A 22,695-nucleotide genomic window follows, 5' to 3' on the forward strand; every position below is an offset into this window, starting at 1 on the left:
CCCTCTTCTCCCTCTTCCTCCCTCTTCCTCCCTCTTTCCCCCCCTTTCTCCCTCCCCCCCTTCCCCACCACTCCCTCCATCTCCCCCACCACCCCCTCCATCTCCCCCACCACCTCCATCCACCCTCCATCCCCCCTCCATCCCCATCCCCTCCTCCATCCCCCATCCCATCCCCCATCCCCCCCTCCATCTCCCATCCCCCCTCCATCCCCTCCATCCCCCCCTCCTCTATCCATCCCCCCCCACCTCCATCTCACTCCCCCTCCTCCATCTCCATCTCCCCCCCTCCTCCATCTCCATCTCCCCCCTCCTCCATCTCCCCCCCTTCCATCTCCCCCCCCTCCTCCATCTCCATCTCCCCCCCTCCTCCATCTCCATCTCCCCCCCCTCCTCCATCTCCATCTCCCCCCCCCCCTCCTCCATCTCCATTTCCCCCCCCCCCGCTCCTCCATCTCCATCTCCCCCCCCTCCTCCATCTCCATCTCCATCTCCCCCCCCCTCCTCCATCTCCATCTCCCCCTCCCTCCACCAGCAATGCTGAGGAATCTGTGACCGAAAGTATGGAGGCTTGTGAATAGTTTTCCACTACAATACCTTTATCCACATTTTCAAGTTCCCGACTCCTGAAGGGACTGGAGTCATTTCACCCTTGACTTGTATGGTTACTTTTTTTTGAACAAAGATTTGCAGCTTTTTTCTGCTGGGTCACATGTTTGATGTCACAGTTGGTGGGTGGTGCTGCAACTTAAAATGAACCATCGAATCCTGGTCGATCCACCTTAGCCACAAACCAATTGACAGTGGCAGACCTCAAGACTGATCATAATAATCACTGATTAGACACAGTCAATCTGCAAGTGACTTGCAGATGTCAGAGGCTGAGAACAAAGTGCTCAATGCACAAATATCAGATGGCAAAATTAATTGCTGGACCTGTTACCCTTTAAATCTTTTTCATTAATCCTGGGGAAGTTTATGAATGAATCGGCAGCTCTAATGTGTAGAAGTTCCAATGTACTGTGCCACAGAATGGTGTTCCTCAGGTTCACACATTCCCAATCTCAGCACTGCCATTGCAGGGAGGCAAGTAGCTAAAGAGTAACACAGAAAATAGGTGCAGGAGTAGGCCATTCGGCCCTTCGAGCCTGCACCACCATTCAATGAGTTCATGGCTGAACATGCAACTTCAGTACCCCATTCCAGCTATCTCGCCATACCCCTTGATCCCCCTAGTAGTAAGGACTACATCTAACTCCTTTTTGAATATATTTAATGAATTGGCCTCAACAACTTTCTGTGGTAGAGAATTCCACATGTTCACCACTCTCTGGGTGAAGAAGTTTCTCCTCATCTCAGTCCTAAATGGCTTACCCCTTATCCTTAGACTGTGACTCCTGGTTCTGGACTTCCCCAACATTGCGAACATTCTTCCTGCATCTAACCTGTCTAAACCCGTCAGAATTTTAAACATTTCTATGTTATCCCTTCTCATTCTTCTGAACTCCAGTGAATACAAGCCCAGTTGATCCAGTCTTTCTTGATATGTCAGTCCCGCCATCCCGGGAATCAGTCTGGTGAACCTTCGCTGCACTCCCTCAATAGCAAGAATGTCCGAATGTCCTTCCTTAGGAGACCAAAACTGTACACAATACTCCAGGTGTGGCCTCACCAAGGCCCTGTATATCTGTAGTAACACCTCCCTGCCCCTGTACTCAAATCCCCTCGCTATGAAGGCCAACATGCCATTTGCTTTCTTAACCGCATGCTGTACCTGCATGCCAACCTTCAATGACTGATGTACCATGACACCCAGGTCTCGTTGCACCTCCCCTTTTCCTAATCTGTCACCATTCAGATAATAGTCTGTCTCTCTGTTTTTACAACCAAAGTGGTGGATAACCTCACATTTATCCACATTATACTTCATCTGCCATGCATTTGCCCACTCACCTAACCTATCCAAGTCACTCTGCAGCCTCATAGCATCCTCATCGCAGCTCACACTGCCACTCAACTTAGTGTCTTCCGCAAATTTGGAGATACTACATTTAATCCCCTCGTCTAAATCATTAATGTACAGTGTAAACAGCTGGGGCCCCAGCACAGAATCTTGCGGTACCCCACTAGTCACTGCTTGCCATTCTGAAAAGTACCCATTTACTCCTACTCTTTGCTTCCTGTCTGCCAACCAGTTCTCAATCCACATCAGCACACTACCCCCAATCCCATGTGCTTTAGCTTTGCACATTAATCTCTTGTGTGGGACCTTGTCGAAAGCCTTCTGAAAGCCCAAATACACCACATCAACTGGTTCTCCCTTGTCCACTCTATTGGAAACATCCTCAAAAAATTCCAGAAGATTTGTCAAGCATGATTTCCTTTTCACAAATCCATGCTGACTTGGACCTATCATGTCACCTCTTTCCAAATGCACTGCTGTGACATCCTTAATAATTGATTTCATCATTTTACCCACTACCGATGTCAGGCTGACCAGTCTGTAATGCCCTGTTTTCTCTCTCCCTCCTTTTTTAAAAAGTGGGGTTACATTGGCTACCCTCCACTCGATAGGAACTGATCCAGAGTCAATGGAATGTTAGAAAATGACTGTCAATGCATCCGCTATTTCCAAGGCCACCTCCTTAAGTACTCAGGGATGCAGACCATCAGGCCCTGGGGATTTATCGGTCTTCAATCCCATCAATTTCCATAACACAATTTCCCGACTAATAAGGATTTCCCTCAGTTCCTCCTTCTTACTAGACCCTCTGACCCCTTTTATATTCGGAAGGTTGTTTGTATCCTCCTTAGTGAATACCGAACGAAAGTACTTGTTCAATTGGTCTGCCATTTCTTTGTTCCCAGTTATGACTTCCCCTGATTCTGACTGCAGGGGACCTACATTTGTCTTTACTAACCATTTTCTCTTTACATATCTAGAGAAGCTTTTGCAGTTCATTTTAATGTTCCCTGCAAGCTTCCTCTCGTACTCCATTTTCCCTGCCCTAATCAAACCCTTTGTCCTCCTCTGCTGAGTTCGAAATTTCTCCCAGTCCCCTGGTTCACTGCTATTTCTGGCCAATTTGTATGCCACTTCCTTGGCTTTAATATTATCACTGATTTCCCTTGATAGCCACGGTTGAGCCACCTTCCCTTTTTTATTTTTACGCCAGACAGGGATGTACAATTGTTGTAGTTCATCCATGCGGTCTCTAAATGTCTGCCATTGCCCATCCACTGTCAAGCCCTTAAGTATCATTCTATCCTCGCCAATGTAATTAATGTAAACACTGTAATTAATGTCTCTGAAAGGCATTTACAAAAGAGAAGAAATTTTACAGTCACTCTGTTGTTCTGATGTTCAATTGAAAATTCTATTTCCTTTTCTCATTGTTTCTGTTTTAATATCAACCTTGTTTGCTTTTGCTTTTACTTTCATTTCCCAAATTTCTACCTTGCTCTCCTCTTCTGAGCATGGTGACTCTAACTGCAGAATGGCTTTATAATGGTCAGAAGCCCGCTGGTACCTTGCCCAAGTGACAAATCTATCCTAGCCAATTCATGCCTCATACCTTCAAAGTTACCCTTCCTTAAGTTCTGGACCATGGTATCTGAATTTACTGTTTCCTTCTCCATCCTAATGTAGAATTCCACCATATTATGGTCACTCTTCCCCAAGGGGCCTCGCACAATGAGATTACTAATTAATCCTCTCTCATTACACAACACCCAGTCTAAGATGGCCTCCCCCCTAGTTGGTTCCTTGACATATTGGTCAAGAAAACCATCCCTTAGGCACTCCAGGAAATCCTCCTCCACCGTATTGTTTACAGTTTGGTTAGCCCAATCTATATGCATATTAAAGTCACCCATGATAACTGCTGCACCTTTATTGCATGCACCCCTAATTTCCTGTTTGATGCCCTCCCCAACATCACTACTACTGTTTGGAGGTCTGTACACAACTCCCACTAGCGTTTTCTGCCCTTTGGTATTCTGTAGCTCCACCCATACCGATTCCACATCATCCAAGCTAATGTCCTTCCTTACAATTGCATTAATTTCCTCTTTAACCAGCAACGCCACCCCACTTTTGAGGAAAGTCACCCTTGGCTGTTCTCATGATCTCCTGAGTGGCCAAACTCAAGATGGCATTACTGGAAGTCTGGCAGTAGGTTTTTAGGCTGCCATCTCAGTTAAGGAAAGCAGAAGGAGAAAGACAAGAATGAATAAGCAGCATTAATATTAAAAAAATACTTCAAAAAGGGATGTTTGGGGCACAAGTGCGAATTACCCTACCTATAATTTGGCATTTGACACGGAAAATCAATAATAATTCATGATGATCGAATCATCATCATAAATGATCCATCATATCGAGGATGACTTGCTTCCACGCCAAAAAGGGATGAGTTCACAGGTGTTTCACTGAAGGATCTAATATTCCAGGTACCGAACTATATGTTGAAAGGTGGAAGATGCCTGTGTGTGGATTTTTTAAATGTGTGGTGGCCGTTGCCCACCAGCCACCAGAGCTCGGTCTTGGTCCAGTGGCAAGGATCAACCAAGACGACTGGAGACCAGCTCTGCTGCACGGACCTACTGCGCGCACATATGTATGGTCGAATAGCACTTGATACTCAGCAACAGCGTGCAGTTCTACTAAATTTAAAGAATGTTCTCGATGTTTAGGTTGTATCAAGAGCACATTTGGCAATCTTAATTTAATAAGTCAAATAATTCAAAACTTCAGTAGCATTTCTTTAAACCACAATTAGGATAATGAATATATTCACTGAAGTGCGCCCTTGTTTCTGGAGGAATTTCTGAAACTGAAGGCTGACATTTTGATTTCTTGAAACACTGTAATTAATGTCTCTGAAAGGCATTTACAAAAGAGAAGAAATTTTACAGTCACTCTGTTGTCCTGATGTTCAATTGAAAATTCTATTTCCTTTTCTCATTGTTTCTGTTTTAATATCAACCTTGTTTGCTTTTGCTTTTACTTTCATTTCCCAAATTTCTACCTTGCTCTCCTCTTCTGAGCATGGTGACTCTAACTGCAGAATGGCTTTACAAAGGTCAGAAGCCCGCTGGTACCTTGCCCAAGTGACCATTCTTCATGCGTGATAGTGGACAATGAATGTTGGCAGGCAATGAAACAATGGTCCAGAAATCGCGGCCTCTCCAGGTCCGTACGAAGTTTCTGAGGATCTGGGAAGGCATCGTTTTCAGTGCACAATGCGCATGCACTGAAAATTGGCTGTTCTGATCTGTCAAGCTTCTGCCTTGACAGATCCTCCGTATCTCAGGAGCGAGGACATTTGCAAGGGCAAGATTGCGGGATTTATGCAAATATCCTCAAAACTCTTGTGCCTGATAAAAGCAGGCGCATAGCCTACTTTTACAGGTGTAAGAGTTTAAAAATATACAAAAATATAATTCAATTAAATTTAAAAAACACATTATTTTTAAAAACCTTGTCCACTACGTTACATTTATTTTTAAGCGTACTTAAAACTTTTTTTTTTTAAATCGGCAAATTGCTTTTCTTTAAAAAAAACATTTCAAGCAACTTTAATTCCAATCGTGTATTTATGTGAGCTGTTTTACTTTAATGTTTTATGTGGTGTTGGGGGTGTTTCTCATTCATGGTAATAGGAGTTTCGGATTTACGAAACCCTTATTACTATGAATGAGAAAATACTTTTCCATGATTGAGTATCCAGGCCCACCTGACTCCTGCGGACGTCCCAACGTGAATGCGCTCCGTTTTGCTAGGAGAGGAGGCCTCGAATCCGGGATCTCTGGTGGGCATTCGACCAAAAGGTAGCTGCGCATCTTTTCTCTTATTTTTAGTCAAACGCCCGCGGGAAGAAGAAACAGGGATTTCTGGGCCATTATGAGTCACACAGCTAATCTTGGTTCTTTCCTGACCTGATGCTCAAACACACACTTTCTGGAGGGGCCACTGGATTGGAATGAGGAGCTAGGCCTTTGCTGATCACTTCCCATCTTTGCCAAGAAGCACTGAAGCCAGTTGTAATGGCCCTAATGCTGTCCAACTGAGCCAGCATTAACCTGGGTCTTTTCTGGTCTGTATAGAGCATTGGGCTACCATTTACCAACTGAGTTATTGACAGAGTTGTGGTTTCACTTTAACATGGGGGAGGAAGAATTGCTGAACTTGCTACTTGAAGGCATTCTCGTTGAATGTGCACACTGACCAGAATGGTTCTGCCCCCCCGCCCCCCACAGTGGATTTTGGAAATAAATTTTAAAGTTGTTCCAGAGCTTAGTCTGCCTGCAGTAGGAAAGTCATTTTGAAAAATTAGTATTTTCCTTTTCTTTGCTTCAGTAAACATACAAGAGATTTTAATACTGTAAAACCAAGGGTCATTTATCTTGGTAGCAATGCCTGCTAAGGTGTGTGTGAATAAGGAGAGAACTCCAATCACTCAACACTAATATACAAGGTGATCCAATGCCAGTGGATAGCTAGATGAGACATGTAGGGCCTCAATGGAGGTGCATTGCTCTGAATGTATGCGTGTGTTGGTTCATCAAGTAGAATGTGTATTTACTATAGCTGTGCATGACACAGGTGTGAATAAATCAATAACAAAGTGATTGCCATTATCATTTCAATGCCATTTTGAAAGATACATTTTCTTTGTGCCAGTGGTGCCAGCACAGACATGTGTGACTGCCCAACACTCCATTATCTACCATCCTATCCTTGCTACAAAAGGCACCTGGGATTTACCCATAATGCTGCAGGTGGCCATCAATAATTTTCCAAGGGGTCAACAGTGGAAATTCTTGGCAGGCCGATCACACCGCTGACACTGAGACCAAAGGACTGTGGATTTTTGGGGCCTATATTTCTGGAATTGTTATACTCTTTCCAGCCGCTAAATAAGCCGATCACATGCTCGTTAAATACAGAGCTCGTTCTGAGAGATACGAGAGGCAATTTTGCGATAGAAATGGAGGCAGATTGAGAGAAATTTACAGCTGCCTGATTTTAATAGTTTCTCTGAGAACCTGACCATATTGGGCCTAACATTTGGGAGCTTGCCAGAGGAGGGAGTGGAAAATTAATGCCAGTATAAAGAAGAACTACCTGATATCACTTAGTAAAATTATCATTTCGTAGTTTGATCCTGTATCATCTTGTCCTATTCCCACAATTTAACATTTTCCTTACCAGTTACTGTCTTCTGTATCTCCATAAAATCACCTCTCATAGCTCCTTACTGGGCTGTAAAGCCCAAGCCGCTCCAATCTATCCTCACATCAGATTCCTTTGGTTGGGGATCAGCATTGGTGGGTCTTCTCCGCACTGTTTCCAACACTTGAATGTCTCTCTTGTTTCTTGGCAACAGAACTGGACACAGTACTCAAGGTGTGATTTGTCAGGAGCATTATAGAGTTTGATTTTGATTCCCTCAGACTTGGTATTCTACTGCTTTGGCTGTGTAGTTCAACACTGTATTGGCTTTGTTGATTGTTGCTCTGCATTGTTGAACATGTTAAGCATTGAGTTTATTAAAATTCCTTGGTCTCTTTCAACCTCATCCTTAACTATTTCAACACCATTCACGAAGCCTATGTATCATTCATATTTCCTTCATGTGCAGTACTTCAACTCTGCTGCCCCTCTGCAAATTTAACCAATTAACATTGAGACTCTGAGTCTAGGTCATTGATTTAGAATTTAGTAATAGTAATGTACAAACAGTAGTGGTTCCAATACTGGGTCCTCAGGCTCCTCACTTGTACCCCACCCCCCACCCCCCACCCCCCAGACATTACCCCTCTAACCAGAACCATTGATTTTTAATCTTCGGCTAATGAGAATGACGCTAATCAAATATATATTGGGCCCAAAATTGCGGCCTCGCTGGGTGCGTACGATGAGCGCACACAATCAGCGAGGCCTCGCAAAAGCCAGTTCTCGGTGCACGATGCACATGCGCCCAGAACTAGTTTTTGCAATCTGTCAAAATTTCTTTTGACAGATCCTACACATCACCACAGGAAGGACATCCGTGGGGCAGAGATTGGGCTATTTGCCCAACTCTTGCCAAGCGAATGTCCTTCAAACTCTTACGCCTTGTTAAAGCAGGCATATAGCCTACTTTTACCAGTGTAAGAGTTTTAAAACATATAAAAATGAGCGATTACATTTAACTTTTCTATTAAAAACCCTATCCATTAAGGTAAGTTTATTTTTAACCCTATTAAAACACATTAAAAAAAAATTCCAAAAAATATATTTTTTTCTAAAACGTTTAATTACATTCTATTTCAATTAATTTTAAATATGTGAGGTTTTTAAAAAATTTATTTTGTTGTGTTTCTTGTTTTTGGAGGATATTCTCATTGATAGTAATTGGAGGTCTGTACAAAAAGAGCTCCCATTATTATCAATGAGAATACCAGATAGTAATTAGTGGTCCAGGCCCACGTGATTCCAGGATACATTTACGTATCTGGAAGACATGTCCCCTACATGCTGTACAACGAATTAAGGCCTCCGACCAGAATCCCACGTTCCTCCAGGACCACCAGGTATTTTCATAGATTTTTTTCAGGTCGGAGGCGTACGTCCGAAGGAAACCTCTGACCGCAATTTTCCCCCTATTGATACATCAAAGTAAAATTCAATGCTCGATACTTGGGTCATGCCAAAAGCATGATGCATCAAAACTCCATGATATTTGTGAGCAGCAGTCAAAAATAAAGAGACATTAAAAAGTAAAGGACCAACTGCGCGAGCGAGAGATAAGAAATATCATTGCACATGTCAGTCATTTCTGCAGGGACTTTCCCAATCTCCTGCCCTTACTTCGGCGGAAGACTGGTGGGATGTCAGGAGAAGTGGGCTAAAGAGCTGTTTCTCCCATTTCTCTGGAATTTCTATCAAAGTGAAACTCGAAAGTTTTGACTGACAAAGTTTACTATGAGCTCTGTTTCCAGTTCAAGGAAGGAAGTGAGTGGAACATTAATTGTGCACCATGCTACTGTGATGAAGATGCTTGTGACTTTGGTAAACTGAATGATTCATGCTCACACTGCATTTGGAGTCAGTGTGACAGTGAGAGTGAGAGAGAACCAGGCAGCTGTGAATACGGAAAGTGCAGCTGAAGAACCCGTCTCAGATGAAACAGCTCAGAAATGATGAAACAGACAAAAAGGGAATCCAAGAATAAAACTATCTGGCAGAATATCCGGTAAACTTAAACCCAAGCTGACGGGAAGTGCATCGATCGACTACTAGCTTTCTGGAAAGAAACATGCACAGGATAAGAATCGGTGTCCAGTAGTCAGACAGACGTGTAACAAGTGTTGTTTAAAAACTTATTTCATTGTCAAATGGAAGAAAAAGAGACAGAAAAGAACAAAAAAAAATCTTATTGAGACAGATAGACAAGCTGATGAGTAAACATGCAAGATTTCAAGAAATCTATTCAAACCATTTGTTTGTGACAATGAGAGTAAACAACATTAAAGATGTTGAGTTACCACTAGATTGTGTAGCTATGTGCAATTTACTTCCTCTCAAAGAAAACATGAACACTATGGGGAATTCAAGTGATTATCACCAAGTTTGGTTCCAGTAGTGGAGCTTTGATGTATTCTGTGGGCACATATAGACGGAACTTTACCAAAGAAGGGCATCCATTTGTGGACTCAATGGGCTCAAATTTCCCCAGCCCCTTTTTCTGGCGCCCTCACCCGAGGTGCGCCGCTTTTGTCCACCTCCAAGCACGCCGAAAATCTTCCTCCCGATTCTGGCCACTCCCCAGCCTCTCTTCGATGGTGGCGTAGCGTGACCCAGTGGATTGAGGGGGAGCCAGGTCCCTGCACTGAAAACAGTGCCGGAACCTCTGCACATGCGCACTAGAGTTTGCGTGCATGTGCAGTAGCTCCTGGCAGGCTGAATCTGTGAGTGCGCGCTGCAGGCTGTGTGAGAGGGGTCCGAAGCACGCCGTCCCTAGCACTGGCCGAAAGGGCAGCCCGCTGCATTCCCTAAGGTAGGACTTCTATTTTTTTATTTGTTATTTACTGATTGATTGATTGCTTATTACTTTGGTCTTGGTGCTTTAGGTGCAGGGTTCCTTCTATTTTTTTTGGTTAATTAATTGCTTATTACTTTTTGTGCTTTGTTTAGTACTTGCTGCAAATGTACTGCTTTGTTTAGTGCTTGGTGCTTTAAATATATTTATGCTTCTTTAATGTTATTGTGAAGGTGTTTAGTGCTTTGCAAGGTCCCCTCCCCCACCCCCACCCCCATCTCTGACTGCCTGCGCAGATTTCTTAAGTCATCGCAAGGTTTTTCTGAACGTTCAAGAGTGCCCGCTGGTCTAAGTTAGTTTGGAGTAACTTTTAGCTGGCTCAACTTGCTTAAATGGCCAAAACAGGCGTAAGTGGCTGGTAACGCCCCCTTTTGAAAAAAAGACTAAACTAAAAAAAAAACCTAACTAACTCATTTACACTGGTGCAAATTAAATGGCCAGAATTGCAACGAAAAAGATACTCCAGAACAATCAAGTTGCTCCAAAAAAAACGGAGCAACTCCTGAGGAAATTTGGGCCCAATGATATACACCGGTAGCAGGTAAAGATGTGGAATGACACCAAGCTCTGACTGAAGTCAAAAATGGTAATCACAGATCATCTGGTTCTTAAATACTATGATGCAAAGGAGCAGGTCACATTTCAATATAATTCATCAGAGCTGGGTCTTAAAAAAGCTTTCATGCAGAGACAACCAGTGGTATATGGATCAAGGCTATTCATTACAACAGAAAGGAGCTATACAAATGGAGGAGAGACACTTTCCACTATGTGTGCGTATGAGGCGTTTAAGTAATGGGACCGTATGGGCATGTACGAGATGGGCACGTGTCAGTAGGGGGCCCCGCAAGTTCCGGGTTGATGCATGCACTTGACAGCTCGTACGAATTTGAAGGAAATGGGCCTCCGCGGGCGGAGAGTTAAGTTATTTGCCGTGAAATTCTATAGCTTGGCATAAAAGTTCAAAAAAATAGAAAAATAAAATGTTATTACTTATTTATATATTAAAAACCCTGACCATTAAGCTAAGTTTAGGTTTAACCCCGTTAAAACATATAAAAAACTTTTTCAAAAAAATAATTTTTTGTTTAGAATATTTAATTAAATGGAATTTTAATTAATTTTAAATATGTAATGTATTTTTTTTAAAATTTCATGTGTTTCTGTATTTTTGCGGACATTCCCATTCATACTTATGGCAGCTCCGTAAAAATGGAGTTCACCATAAGTATGAATTGGATTCCCCCTACTTTCATCAGTTGGGCCGGCCGACGTGATCCCAGGGCCCTTGCAAACCGCCTGCACTCTTGGGATACGTGGGCCTCCATGCAGGACTTGTATCATTTTTTGCAGGTCGGGGGTATCCACCTGCGTGAAGCTTCCAACCACAATTTCTGCACCAATATGTATATGGAAGAGAGGTTATGATTGAGAGTGGCCATAAGTTTTTAGAAACTATTGTTAAGAAACCTTTTCTATTTTTACCGAAACAGTGACAAAAATATATACTGAATATTTAGGATGTACTTCTGTAAGTATACATTCAGAAGTACCCTTGTATAGAAATACAAACAAGCAAAACATATGTATGTTACTGCTACTTTAAGCAATCGGAAAGTTACAAAAATCTACAGAAAGACATTAATTGTGAAGCACTCTTGATGAAAGCTGAGATTGAGTTAATTGAACAGATTGAAAACATCACATGGTGTTGTATCTTTCTATCTTAGAACAGCACCTTGCTGAAATCTAGCTGAAAGCTTAGAAGATCAAGGCCTACAATAGTTAAAACACAACATTTCTGCCTGCATTGTCACAATGATTTTCCTCCTGAGATTCAACACTATTACCATTTTCAAGGTATAATATTAAAGATAGGCTCTTGTTCAAAGGAAACCTAGATACATAGGGGAAGAGATGATGCAGAAAATTCACACCAGCCATATTGGAATTGAAGGAAGTCTACATAAAGCCAGAGTTAAAATAAACCCAGCATGATTGCTGGAATCAAATATGACTGTTATTGATCTTGTACAATTGTTTCACATGCTTGTATCACTAGCTCTTCTATTTTAATCATGGCATTAACCCATCTATTTGAAATAGGTTAATGCCTTGATTAAAATAGCAGAGGGCGATATTTGATTTGTGTGTTAAGTGCTCCTATGATTACATAACCAATAGTAATTCCTACCCTTAGATTTCTGCAATATCTATCGCAAATTACAGATCAAGGAACCATCGGAAATGGTTCAGGTCAAGAAAACTCAAGAGCCAGCATCACAATAGAAGAAAAGATGATCAAGAACAGATTTATCAATTGATGTTGGCATGTTTTGCTAAATTGGTGTGTTTTCTAAAATATGTCCTAAAATAAATTAATAATCACTAGAGAGCTCTGTAAGGATTATTTTTTTGAAAAGTTTATGATTTAAAATGAAATAGTTTGAAGACAGCGGCCAAGAGTTTCTGCTTTGGGTGTAATTGGTGAACCGGGTGCAAATTGCGCTAGTTTTCAGAGTTGTTCTTTTTTCTCAAGTTTCCACTCAAACTTCTTTATATATCACCGAGTGTAAAATCTTCCAGGGACCAGTGCAATTGGGCAGCGTTTTAGAATGTACTTTTTTTTTAAATTGCCTTTAATATATTCCATGATATACTTAAGAGTGGTAACCTGATGCAATTTTATTAATAAATGGGTTTATCACAAAAATTAAACATGTTTAATCAGTGTCTTGCCCACAAGTATGAGTAATCTGATTTTAAATAGCTGAAAATTACTTTTTAAAAAATTATGCAGAATCACTTACCAATTACATTGGTGAATAGTCGTCAGTTTTTTAGTAAATTTAAAAAATAACATTTAACAGATTTAAAAAAAATGCCTATTAGTATTCTTGCCTGAAAAAAAGCTAATTTTAAGAGCATCCTCGAAGGCTTGCAAACAGGCGCAGTTAGTGGAAACTTGCCATGGTGATTTATTCGATCTGGGGATGTGGCCAGTTTTGTGGGTGGGGCCGTTTTCCAGTGCAATGTTATTTAAACCAGCACAAAATATCCCAGAAACTCGACTTGCACTTGAAATTCCTCGATCTTTTGCATTGGATTTGTTGATTTTGGGCTAATTGCACCCAAAAAACCAGCGCAACTGAGCGAATACTCCTCCCCAGCATGTTTTCTATCTTTAAAAGAAAGATAAAACAATACGTGTATGGTGCACAGAATAGAAATCATTATGTTCTGGATTAGTACATCCTGTCTCGCTGCTAAATAGATCAGCCGTATATTCTGTTAAGTACAGAGCCACTTCAAATCAGTTCTGAAAAAAAAACTGTTTTGAGGTGTTGACGGGTGTACTTCCAAGAATTAGTCAGAAATAAAAATACACCAAACAGTAAAGAACCTATAAAAACAACAACAACTGGTGTATACAGCACTTTTAACATTGTAAAACATCCCAAGTCATTTCACAGAAGCGGTATTGAAACTGAGCCACACAAGGAGATATTAGGGCAGATTGTTCATAGAGGTAGGTTCAAACGAGAGTCTTAAAGGAGGAAAGAGAAGTAAAGAGGCTGAGAGGTTTAAGGAGGGAATTCTAGAGCTTGAGACCATGGCAGCTGAAGGTACGACCACCAATGGTGTCGTGATTAAAATTGGGGATACGCAAGAGGCCAGAATTGGAGGAATGCACATATCTCGGAGCTTTGTAGGGCTGGAGGAGCGATTTGAAAACAAGGATGAGAATTTTTAAATCGAGGCGTTGCTTAACCGGGAGCCAGTATAAGTCAGCAAACACAGGGATGATGGGTAAATGGGATTTGGTGCGAGTTAGGACACGGGCAGCAGAGTTTTGGATGACCTTAAGTTTACAGAGGGTGGAAGATGGGAGGTCGGACAGGAGTGCATTGGCATAGTCAAGTCTAAAGGACACAAAGGCATGGATGAAGGTTTCAGCAGCAGATCAGGGGCAGAGTCAGGCGATGTTGCGGAGGTGGAAATAGGTGGTCTTAGTGAAAATGTGGACATGTAATCGGAAGAACATCTTGGGGTCAGATACATCACCAGGGTTACAAACAGTCTGGTGCAGCCTCAGACAGATGCAAGGGAGAGGGATGGAGCCGGTGGCTAAGGAACATATTTTGTGGCAGGGACTGAAAACAATGGCGTTGGTCTTCCCAATATTTTTTTGGAGGATATTTCTGCTCATCCAGAACTGGATATTGGATAAGCCGTCTGACAATTTAGAGATACTAAAGGGGTTAAGAGTGGTGGTGGTGAGGCAGAGCTGGGTGTTGACAGCATACATGCAGAACCTAACATTGTGTTTGTGGATGATTTCGCTGAGGGGCAGCATGTAAATGAGAAATAAGAGGGGGTCAAGCATAGATCCTTGTGGGGCACTAGAGGTAATGGTTCAGGAGTGCGCAGAGAAACCATTGCAGGTAATTCTCTGGCTACGAATGGGATAGATAAGAATGGAACCTGGCGAGTGCAGTCACACCCAGCTAGATGACAGCAGAGAGGCATTGGAGCTTACAGAAGGTGTAGGTCAGAGAATCGAACAATAGTGTTGCAGCCCTATCTCCAACCTGCTCTCATTAACAGCAAGGCTCTGCAGTGGGAACACATCCTTGCAGAATTTTCCCATAAAATAAAGCTTTCTCTTACTTTGCTGCAACAAATGGGCATTAACTCCAGCTTCAAAAAAGCACTTCCTGCTGCACCAGTATGACATTTTCATTAATCACAACAATGTTGGGACTGTGTGAGTGATACAGTACTGCCAATTTAGTGCAGCTTAGTGCACTTTTTTGCCATTGCCACTGGGAACTGTGGGAATAATGCATCAATTAATTTTATTTAGAGCCTTTAAGTTCAACAGGGAGGGCACTTTCATTCATAAGTTGGGCAGATGTTCAAAAAATACACGGTAACTATAATCACAATTGTGGTCAAGTATGTACAGAAGTAAAGCAAGAGGTCCATATAAAAAGCAGTGTTGCAGATTATATTCAAGACTGTGCGATACACCCTTAAAGTTCCTTGAACTATCCAAATAATGTCTTTCTAATTTATAATGTCATTTCAAATTCTTGGCATGTACATTTCATGACTTTTTGGATGTGTAATGATATCTCTTATTAATAACTCACTCAATAGGTTTTTACTGTTTGGTGCATCTTAATATTTCTGACTAATCCTTGCAAATACACACAAGCGCAACACTTCAAATTATGAAATGAACACTCTTAAGCATGTCATTTTAAATTTTGAATGTGTCTTTTGAATAAATAAAAACCTATGGTTCTACCTATTTTTGAACTTTACTTGTAATATAATTTAATAGATGTTTTATCTAAGATATTTCAATTTCTCTCTCAACAAAAAAAGGAAATCCTTGTTTTTCTCCATGAATATCCAGTGAACAAAATCATAGGAACAAATGACTTTATTTCTGACAACCTACTTTAAAGCTGCGATTTTTCCTACCAGGTCAGGAGTGAGGCGGCGACTTCAGGTGCAGACTGGAACCTCGCTCCCGTCTTCATCTGGCTCTCTCCAACTGATTTTACATTGATTGGGCTTGGTAAGCGCACCCTGTGGGGTTCCCAGCCAATTAAAAAGAAACGGGTCTGATGATGTCAATTGATGACGTGTCATCAGCCGGTTTCCTTAAAGGACCATGCGTAAATTTATTTTGACAGCTGTGCTGTCAGTGTTCTCCAGCATTGAGGTGCTGCGAACAGTGACGAGCACTGCAAGGAGGTGCACGGCTGCATCCAGGCTCTTCCCATCACTCCCTCCAGATGCTTATGGAAGGAGTCACAACATGCAGGGATTATCTCTTCCCTTCCAATGGGTGGAAGAGACCACCTCAGGACACCAACACAGCCTGGTTGCACATTGTAAAGGAGGGCACAAGCCGGGATGTCGTCAGGGGGATCAGGCTGCAGTGGCACAAACCTTTCAATAATCTCAGTAGATCAGGAAACTTTACTGCAAATCCACACTCAACCTCATCCTGCTGTGCCACTCATCACCTCCCTATCCCTGTGCCTTCCTTACCCTACTCCTGCAAATTCTTACTCACACCAACTTACCTTACACCTCCACCCATCCCCCTCTCTCTACCTACAGAATCACATCTCACTAGTGACCTCTCACACTCACCCTCATCCTTGTCCAATCATACCAACTAACAACACACAAGAGTAGGCACTTGGGTTTTTTTAGCCAATGTTCATGTAGAGTTTCTGCTAATGTGTTGTCAAATATTGAAATCTTTATTTTCAACACTTTGCCTTCATGGACAGATTTGTGTGCATCTTTGAAAGTGGCTTTGTGAGTTGTAGTGAATGGTGAGACATAAGGGTACCTCCCACGATGGTGATGAGTGTGAAAGAAATGTATTGGGTATTGTAAGGATAGTTTATGGTTCTGGTGTGGGGTGGTGCCAACATGTGGCAGCCGGAGTGTACAGCGTCAGGTGAAGTAAATCTGGCCATGGTGAGACCATATCTGGAATCCCGGGCAGCAATGTTGTAAGGTGCTGATGCCCTGCAACACGTCCAGCATCAGGTGATTGTGGAGAAGATTGGTGTTATTGTTAGTGTGCCTCGTGATCTTGGTGTTGGGGCTATTATGGTGGGATTCTGAGGACCAAGATGAGATTTGTTCAAGGGCACTGATGCTGATGGAATAGATGGCAGGTGAGGTTGAGATGACAGAAGCGATCTGTCACTGGTGTGAGAGGTTGCTCCAAGGAGGTGACACTGGATAGAGAGTTTACTGCAAACACATCAAACCTCCATAAAACTGAAAAGTATATTCCAAATCCCGAAGGCTCCAGCCTCTAAGATTGGAAATTGAATAGCTGTGAAATGGTAGCTTTCATACCACTTCTGCAGCTATCAACTATTCACAGCAAGGAGAGTCATTGAGAATCCGATACATTTACCTGACGTGATCCCCGAGTGCCGAGAACCTCATTAAAAACAGTTGAAAAAATTGTTAGGATCTGGTAAAATGCAGCTTAAATACATTTAGCAGCTTCTTAAGTATCTCAATTGCCTGACATGCCGCTTAATACCAGGTCTGCAAACCGCAGGTAGAGCCGGCACTTGGAAAATGAAAAAGGAGGCGGGTTCAGAGTGGGATACTGCCCCGCTGTCAATCTTTTAGATTTTGAAAGTGGACCGCCTCCAAACCTGCTCTCTGAGCAGCCGGCAAGATTCCGGCCTAAATGTGTGGATCATTAATTTATAGAGATAAACAGGCAATTTTTTTATCAATAGAAATTTCAACCTCTGGTTAAATCCTCCATAGAATAGCGACATGGTGTCTTGGAGCACCAACTCAGCTGGAATGTAGGCAGTAGATTTAATTTTGCTCTTGCTGACATGAAGCCTGCTGCTTGCTGGTAGGTGCTGAGCAGAGCCCAGGCATGTCATTACAGGAAGTGAGGCATGGAAAATATATTGAGGAAATTCACAGGCAAACTTTTACATGTCTCCATCTAATTTAGTTGACTTTTTTGAGTTGGCCATTAACCTGGGATGCTGTCCATATGAAGTTTCAGAAAGCCTTTGATAAGGTTCCGCAAGAACAAAATTTATGCCAGTGATGTTTCTCACCCTCTACCTAATAATGCCGTATGCTTCTTCTGACCAAAGAGCAAAAGTGCTTAAAGATTACTGTATTGTACAAATCTAATCATTCTGTTTAAACAATGTGTCCTTGTACCAAACCAAGTGAAACATCAAAGCAGCTGGGAGCACGTCCTTTGTGTCATCAGGTTCAAATTGGAAAGATACTTAGCTGGCAGTATTTTCACTGAGAATTTTCCTAGTCCAGATGAATATTCGTGCTTTAACAATCACAAGCTCCTTAGAAATCACATCGATGTTTTTGTTACTTTGAACCCATGATTTGTCAGTGTGGAGCATCACTAAACAGGCATCTGACAGTGAACAGTCATTCTCAATCTCTCAAAATGGACTTGTATAAGTATGATGTATACATGTGTGATAATGGTCATTGCCTCCCAATTGAATTGTAGCTGATGGATGCCAGCTGGACGAATCAAGAAAGAATGTTTTGTCCCATAATATCTCTGAATTTGCAGTTGGAGGCATCCCATGGGGAAATGCCTCCGATCCACAAATAAAATGCCGGGAGGTACAGAGATTCACGGTCCTGGTCTCTCCGGGTAGTCGCGGTTAGAGGCCCACTTATCTCGGGCGCATGCAGTTCGCAAGAGCCCGAGATAAGTGGGCCATGAACCAGCCCAATGAATGATCGAAGGGGATCACCATTCATGCTTATGGAGATCCCATATGTACAGAAACACCATAAATATGAATGGGAATACCCCAAGAAATATATCTATACAGCAAATAAAAAAACATTAGGTATTTAAAATTAATTAAAATGGCACTTATTTAATGGCCTGTGCCATTCATTCATTCAATAATTAAATATTTAAAACAAAAGTTAAATTTTTTGAAAAATAAATGTAAAAGTTTTATCAGGGCTAAAAATAAACTTACCTTATTGCACAGGATTTTTAATGTATAAATGAATGAGAAAATGTTTTTAAAAACTGACGCTGGTCTTACGCCTGCTTTCACCAGGTGTAAGAATTTCACGGGTATTCGCTGGGCAGACGTTGGGCAAATAGCCCAACTCTTCGCTTGAAAATCCAGAACTTGCATGGCCCCTACGGGCACGTATGCACCTTGTATACACCAGTGGGGGCCACAACTTATGGCCCATTATAGTTGTGATGTACATTAAAAGCTATACCCTTACTTTGAGTACAAGGCCAACATTTTCTTATTTCGGTATAAGATTAGAAAGTGAGTACTGCACAGTAGCAATGAGTCAAAAATAAAAATTGATCAGTCCTAGCTTACGCTGCTCTGTATGATTTGTGATATAGAGGCCACCAGATTGATATTTAGTTTTAAAAAAAGTTCCTAGTTATCACAATAGACTTAGAAAGCTGGATCATTTTAATTCAGGAAAGTGTAGACCTTAACAAGATTTGATTGAAGCATTTAAAATAATGACGGGATTAGGCAGTGTCCAAATAGATAGCTTATTTGAGTTAGATAGGTCAGAGAGATACATAAACACAGAACTACGTCAGATGTCAGGAGATTCTTTTATAGAGCACCATCAATCTCCTGCAGCTTCCTGGGAGCTGGGGTTGATGAATCCTGCATTACTCTTTGAAATCGTTACTCAACAAGAGATAGAACTAATCACTGCATGGCACGAAGGAATCAGTGACATTAGTAGCCCTGACTGGATGTCTTCTTCCCTCTGCAAATGTCTACCTCATTGTCCAATCTGGTATTCAGCGGTGAAGAACAGGACCACGCTGGTGGATGGAGCTTTCCTAGTGTGGCATGCTAATGGTCTGAAGTGAGAGCTTGAAAAGCAGATAACGTAGAAAATGTTATCAGGAGTAGGCAATAGGCACAACCTAAAATTGACACTATGCACCTTTTGAATTTTACGCATACTGATATCACCCTAATCTTAAAAGTCACACGGTCAATATGGAATAAGATTTCATGGTAGGTAACACTGTTTGTGGAATGTGAGTGCTCATCCTTCTGGGGTAAGCACATTAGATCTGCACCTCAGGGCAGTTACAAAATATATCATTGGTGGGGCATACATACCAGTGAAGTACTCAGCATTGCCTTGCTGGAAATTTTAGTTTCCATCTCTTCAGCAACCTTCTCCCTGGGGAGCTCTGGCTCTTGGTATTTGGGTTTAGGGAATAAGGCTTTGTTGATTCCTTGGCATAAGAACATAAGAAATTGGAGCAGGAGTAGGCCATTTGGCCCCTTGAGCCTGCTCCGCCATTCAATGAGATCATGGCTGATCTGCCTCAACTCCACTTGCCTGCACTGTGCATCCCCACATCCCTTGATTCCCTTAATAGCCAAAAATCTCCTTCTCCTCTCCAAGAATGTCACTGTTTCAGACCAAATCTTTAAAACTGTGGAACTCCTTACCTCCCTGAGCCTTTCCTTTATCTTACAATCCCCAGGCTTTTAAAAGCTGATTTTGTCACTACTTCCTGAGTTAGCTTGTCTTCTATTCAACTGTTTTCAGCTCTGCTGCTGTCCTGTACAATGGAATTTCACCCTTCGGGCATTGTTTCCAACAATTATGATTTTCAAAGAGAGCCCTGAGGCAGTGTCCAAGTGAATGTCTTGAGGTCATGGCACAACTGTGTTGAACAAATCAAGAATAAGGCTTTGATTCCACTTGAGCGCTATTTTGAGATTTCTGCTCGGATGCTGTATTAGGACTTCCTTTGAGAATCTCCAATGTGCTTTCAATATTAAGTTCTCAAAAGTGTTAGAATAGTTATAATGTGCAAGTTAAGCACATAATTAATTTTGCATTTAATTTTCTATTCAAGACCTTTAACCTTTAACATTAGAATGATGGGCCCAGTTCGCTCGCTCCCCCCCCCAGTTAAAATGGCGCACCTCATGGAGGTGCACTGACTTTGTAGAAGAAAAACCGTGCCGTAAGCTTACCTCGGTACTCTCCCTGCTCCTGGAATGTCGCAGGCCCTTGGCGTGGCGCAGCACAAGCAGTGGGGGGCGGAGTCAGGTCCTGGTGCTGAAAACAGTGCCGGGACCTCTGCACATGAGCGCTAGAGTGTGCGCACATGTGCAGTAGCTCCTTGCCCCCACAATCTCTGCGTGTGCTCTGCAGGCTGTGTGGGAGGGGCCCAAAGCATGCTGCCCCTAGCCCTGGCTGAATGGGCTCCCTCATCGGCGGCCAGAGTGTGCAGAGCTGCGACCCCCACCAAAATTAAATTTTGCCTCCAGGAGAGATGGGGAGAAAGCTGAGGTTAAATAGAAAGACATACCAAAGCATGAAAGTTAAGTGGCTACCGGACACAATAAACTTCAAATACATTTCAAAATCAGGATGAGTACAGAGAGCTGCTCCAGCAGACTGGACCGCTAATGCACAGTTTGGACAGTAGATGTGCAAATTGTTCTGCAGATTACTGATAAGCAGTGTTGTGTCTACAAGCTAACCTTTCTGAAATGCGATCTCCCTCCTGTGAACAATTTTCATTGATTTCTTAATTTTCTCCCTGAGATACAAGTAACGGTTTTGTGGTCAGGTTGAAAGGCGATCATTTACCCACACTCGGACAGTGCATCATTTGGATTTGTTTCAGAGACCTTTTATCTTAAATCATAACAGAAAATGTTGGCAGTACAGATCTAGTTGTTTAGTGCTTTGTAACTCTTGGTGCTAGGTGCAGGTCCTCTCAGCTTCCTTGTATTTTTCATTTGTTATTGAATGCTTATTTTTGTGCTTTGTTTAGTGCTTGGTGCTTTAAATGTACTACTTTGTTTAGTGCTTGGTGCTTTAAATGTACTTATGCTTCTCTAATGTTGTTGTGAAGGTGTTTAATGCTTTGCAAGATCCTCTCACTTCCCTTCCCCCCCCCCCCCCCCCCCCCCCCGCCCCCCAATCTCTGGCTACCTGCACTGATTTCTTAACTCACCACAAGGTTTTTCTGTGCGGCCACATACACTGGCCTAAGTTAGTTTGGAGTAACTTTTAGCTGTCTAAACTTGCTTAAATGGCCAAAACAGGCGTAAGTGGCTGGTAACGCCCCCTTTTGAAATAAAAACTAAACTTAAAAAAAAACTAACTAACTCACTTATACTGGAGCAAATTAAATGGGCAGAATTGCGATTTTTAAGATACTCCAAAAAAATCTAGTTGCTCAAAAAAAAACTGGGCAACTCGTGGGCAAACTTGGGCCCGATGAAACAGGAGGCAAGTACCAGCATCACTATAACGTAGATATAATTCTACAGAATTATATATGCCGGGTTTGTCTTTTAAGCAGATGACCTGTATTTCATATATTCCATTTCAGTCACATGTCTTTTTCTCTTTGATGTCTTGTCAGTTGAACACCTAGAGCGAAAATCTGAATTGACTATTAATAATAAGCAGCAACAGAACGGATTAAAAGAAGGAAGCAGCTGGGGAATAGGGGCGAGTACCGAAAAGATTTGAAAATAAGTTTAACATTTTTAGAAGAGGAAGGTCAGCAATATAAGCAGATGGGTCATTGTCATCACATTTGCTTTCAAACTTGCACCACAGGTGCTGGTGTGAAAAAAGGTAAATGTTTAATGAAACGTGCAGGAATCTGGTTCAAATAATTCAACAGAAAAGTTACCAAACAGGTTAATGGGTCATCAGTGGGAAATCTTCAAATATGAGATGGATTGAGTATAAAATTAATATATTTCTATAAGGCAAAAAGAGATTACATTAAAGAACAGAGTTATTTGGAATAAATAGATTAAAACTAAACTGAAACTTAAAAGAGAGAGATATGATAAATGTCATAAGGAATATAGAAATTTATTTAGTTAGGGGAGGTGAAAAGGAAGATTGAAAGCGCTAAAAGGGAATATGAAAAGTGGTTAACAGATTGAAATAATAGCTTTTATAAGAATATAAAAATTAAAAGAATAGTTAAAGCGAGGGTAGGAGCACTCAGAGCTGATTGTGGAGACAAAGGCATGTTGGAGCT

General features: G+C 41.9%; 1 protein-coding gene across 2 annotated transcripts in view; it reads left to right on the forward strand.

Moving 5' to 3' along the window:
- The window catches only part of lsamp (limbic system associated membrane protein), a 1,086,137-nt gene that overhangs the window by 132,849 nt on the left and 930,593 nt on the right, over positions 1-22,695 (forward strand). The window lies entirely within an intron of this gene.

The sequence above is a fragment of the Pristiophorus japonicus genome, chromosome 11 (genome assembly GCF_044704955.1).
Source record: "Pristiophorus japonicus isolate sPriJap1 chromosome 11, sPriJap1.hap1, whole genome shotgun sequence".
Taxonomy (NCBI): Eukaryota; Metazoa; Chordata; class Chondrichthyes; family Pristiophoridae; genus Pristiophorus; species Pristiophorus japonicus.